This window comes from Physcomitrium patens, chromosome 21 (assembly GCF_059467195.1).
Source record: "Physcomitrium patens ecotype Gransden chromosome 21, ASM5946719v1, whole genome shotgun sequence".
In the NCBI taxonomy this organism is placed as follows: domain Eukaryota; kingdom Viridiplantae; phylum Streptophyta; class Bryopsida; order Funariales; family Funariaceae; genus Physcomitrium; species Physcomitrium patens.
Genome location: NC_143430.1, coordinates 10,771,348 through 10,775,567, shown reverse-complemented (window position 1 = coordinate 10,775,567; position 4,220 = coordinate 10,771,348).

Genomic DNA, 4,220 nt, shown 5'->3' with positions numbered 1-4,220 from the left:
ACAACTTGATACGTTTTACTTATCAAAAGTTGATAATCTTGTAGCAAAAGATTTAGAAAATTATTTATCTAAGCTCTATACAACAATAAAGGCATAATTAAAAGAAGTTTAAGAATGAAAAAAGACCAATGTAGATGCCTATTGTAAGGAAGAGCCTCAATTTGATATTAGCAATGAAGTATGATTACTTTATTGCAATATCAAGTCTAACCACCTTTATAACAAGTTAGATTATTCTAAGCTAAAACCATTTCTTATTTGTGAACAAATCAATCTTGTTGCCTATTGATTACATCTATCAAAGTCTATAAAGATCCATCATACATTTCATATATTTCTTCTTGAGCCATATAAAATAATGAATATCTAGAGAAAAAGATAAATGACACTTCTTTCTATAGAAGTGGATAATAATAAAGAATTTGAGGTAGAAGAAGTCTTAAATTCAAGGTGGCGTCAAAATAGATTAGAATAACTTGTCTATTGGTTCAAATATGATAATAGTAAATATACATGGGAGCCATCAAAGAATCTTACACATTCAATAATGAAGGTTGATACTTTTTATTGATGACATCTATGAAAATGAAGATGAAAGAGAATAAATTTTTGATATAAAAGAAGTACAATTTAGAAAAGCTTGCATCTATTTTTCTATCTTTATTTTTAGTTTTTGTATATTTGTGGTATAAAGAAGATGGAGCATCAATAGTCCATAGATTCAATTGAAGAGCCATTATTTGCTAACTTATCAAACAAGACATTTTGATTATCATAGTCTTCAAGATGATGTAATTAAAATGAAGGCTTTCAAGAATAACATGTTTTTCTTCAAATTGATGGAAAAATACATTGCATTTGATATCACAATCTTAGAAGAGACTTTCAATGTTTGATGATTTTATTAGAAGTAGGAATAATTCTTGATGGTATTATAGATATTTTGCTTGAAGGAAGTTATAAATGCTTTAATAATGATTAAATAAGGGAGTGGTCTTTCCACCCTAAAATGAGACATTATTGGTGGCTAAGAGGACCTATCAATTACCTTCAAAAGAAATAATAATCATAATATGTGATAAATATATTTTGTCACATTTTGGACTTCTTGAATATGTGATTAGTGATCCTTGTAGAATTCATCTCTAGAAGGAAAAGAGAATAATATTAGAGATATATTTATAATTACCTAAGTAATATAAATAAATAGAAGCAAGAAAAAAATAAGTTAATTTGACAATGTCTTATAATAAGTTTGTATTATTATAAATAATCTTATATAAGATTATTTATAATAATATTTTTTTTTATTATTATAATACTATCCAAAGTTTTGTGGAGTAGCTTTTTAGAAGCTTTATAGACATGGTTTCACCTTTAAACATGTCTACTAATGATTAGTAGGTTAAAAATTTGGCTAACAAGTTAGATATATGAAACATATATTGAAAGCTTGAGTATAAGCTAATGATATGATGTATATATAAAAAATTTACTTTGCAAGATAAGACATATGTCTAGCTAAGTCAATACAAATTAAAAATCTTACAAAATATTGCCATGTAGTTCTTAGATAGATAGTATATATAAAGACAAAAATGAAACATTTTTCACTTTTGTCAATTCTTTTCTTGATTCTAGTCTAATTTCAAGAATATCTAGTTTTTTAGCTTTCAAAAATAGCTATTTTAGTTTCTTATTAAATATATTTAATTTCTTATTTTTAATTTGTCATTTTTTTTTTAATTCATTTCTTACTTATTTACATATCTTCTTTGAGATCTTGTCTTTAACTTGGAATTTTTATCAAATTAAAACTTATAAGTGGTTTTAAAAGACAATAAGTATTTTTCATAAGATTTTGCTAAACTATGGTAATCAGCCTTTTAATAAAGTTTTTAGGATTTTTTTATATATACTTGTATTCTTGAATTCTACCATTTGTGATGTGAGAGTCATCTTGATTTAGTGGTGTTTAGATTTTTCATCTTTTACTTAGCAAGAATATTTTTTTCTTTAACTTGTACTATAGCAAATTAAAACAAAGTAATTTAAATATAAATAAAAAAAAAAAAATCTCTCTTATGATGTATTATTTTTGTATTAGTATTGGAATTTGGTATTATAATTAAATTATAATAGTATTATTTGAGATATTATATTATCTTTTATATTTCAACAACAGTACTAGGTATTAGACAATATTACATTGAAATACAATAGCTACATATGTTGCAGTTAGTTATTTTTGTAGCTTTTAAGGATTGCAGTGCCAAATTGTGGTACTTTTTTGATGTTGGATTACAACATTGGAAGTTGAATGGTGCTATGTTACTAATTGTGATATGATTGCAATGTGATATGCTCGTACAATAGATGTGAGCTTGCCAACTTTTATAATAACTTGGCATTGACATAAGTCATTGTTGCTTTCACCACATTATAATGTCATTGTAATGAAAGTGGTAGAGTAGATGGATTACAATGTAAAAACAAACATATAAAAATGACAACTTTAGCACTAAATTGACATAGTAGTTGAGATTACAAGATTCCATGGACAATTTGAGACAATAATAGGTTGATTTGCATATATTGATTATAAGATTGTGACCATTGTAATTGATGTGAATTAGAAGTACATCAATATTTATTATGTTATATGGATCTGATTGAACTAGGGAGTAGTTTGCTAAGATATTTATTTAGAAGGTGAATTAAAGTTGTAGAAAAATTAAAATATTAAAAAAGATAGTAATACCTTTGTTTGCCTCTTCTCTAATTGCTATTATTGCCAAGCTTTATAAAAGATTTTTTTGTGGAAAATAAAGTACAAAAGATTAATAGAATATAAAAATTAGTGGCATTAGTTGATGTCAAGCAATATTTAGTAGCACCAAAATTTGTAGAACCTTAAGAAAACTTGCAATGTATACTGATGAGAGTTTAGTGTGGTGTTAGGATCCAAAGTTGTGATAGATAATTGAATGGTTATAGAATTTATATGATAATAGAAGCAAGCATAATCATAAGAAAATGTGATTATAAGAGCTTTTCCACATACACATTTACACATACAAAAAAATAAATTATTTATAATTTTTAAGTATCAAAATTTGGAAGTTTACTTTGAAAGTATATAGAATCTAAGTTTGACAATTTTTGAATTATTTTTATGTGAAATTTTTCCAAAGAAGCCAATGATCTTTTAGATTTTTGAATTGGAGATTGTTTAAGATACTTGAGTGGCATTTATTTAATGCTATGTATTTTTCAAGTGAATTTCAATTTTTTTTATTTTTTAATTATTTTTATTATAATCTTCTTTTATTATCATTGATTTTATGATTTACAACCATCAAATGCAAAAAAGTATTGACTACTTTGATTTATTTATAATTTATGATCTTCAATCACAAACAAATGCTAGCTACTTGATTCACTTGTGATTTTTACTTTTGTATTGTTTTAGATGAAGTTCTATTATGGATTTTTGGTTTTGTCTTTGATACCTACTCATAATTGCAAGTATTTATATTGGAGGTTTTTTGGTATTTCTCTATTTTGTATTATATTAGTCTATATTAATAGCCATATTATAAAAATAACATCAATTTGATGGCTAAAAAACTTCTTTCATTAATTGGCTTCTTATTTTTATAGTATTAACAAGGTGATTACTAGTGAATTACAAAGATTGGTAGTGATTGCAAGTATAGTAGGTCCTTAAGGCTTTAAATAGTTATAATTAGTCTTTTTATGGTACATATTAGGAGCTAATATTATAAATTTTATTCACTAGATTACTTGAATAATAACTACATCCAAAACTTTAAATAAGTAGTGGATAGTAACAAGGCTTTTAGCCTATTTTAATATTGGATACCGCCAAGAGGCTTTGAGTCTTGAATGTAGAAATATTTTACAAGATAGAAGACAATCCTTGCAACATGGCAAGAAATTGATTCTTGAGATGAATTGAAGGTATTTTCTTGTCATATTAGAAGCTTAGATTTTAAATACAGATGATAAAAAAATAACAAAGGTCTTTTAATTTTAATGAATAGTATGTCTTTAAGCTATTACTACAATATTTAAAAGATGTGACACTCCAAATATATGGGAGATAGAATGAGGAGTACTTTCTTCAATTATAAAAAATAGAGTATTATTGGAAGGCGTGAATAGAACTTATTTCAGGTCTTTAAGAAGGTAAAATT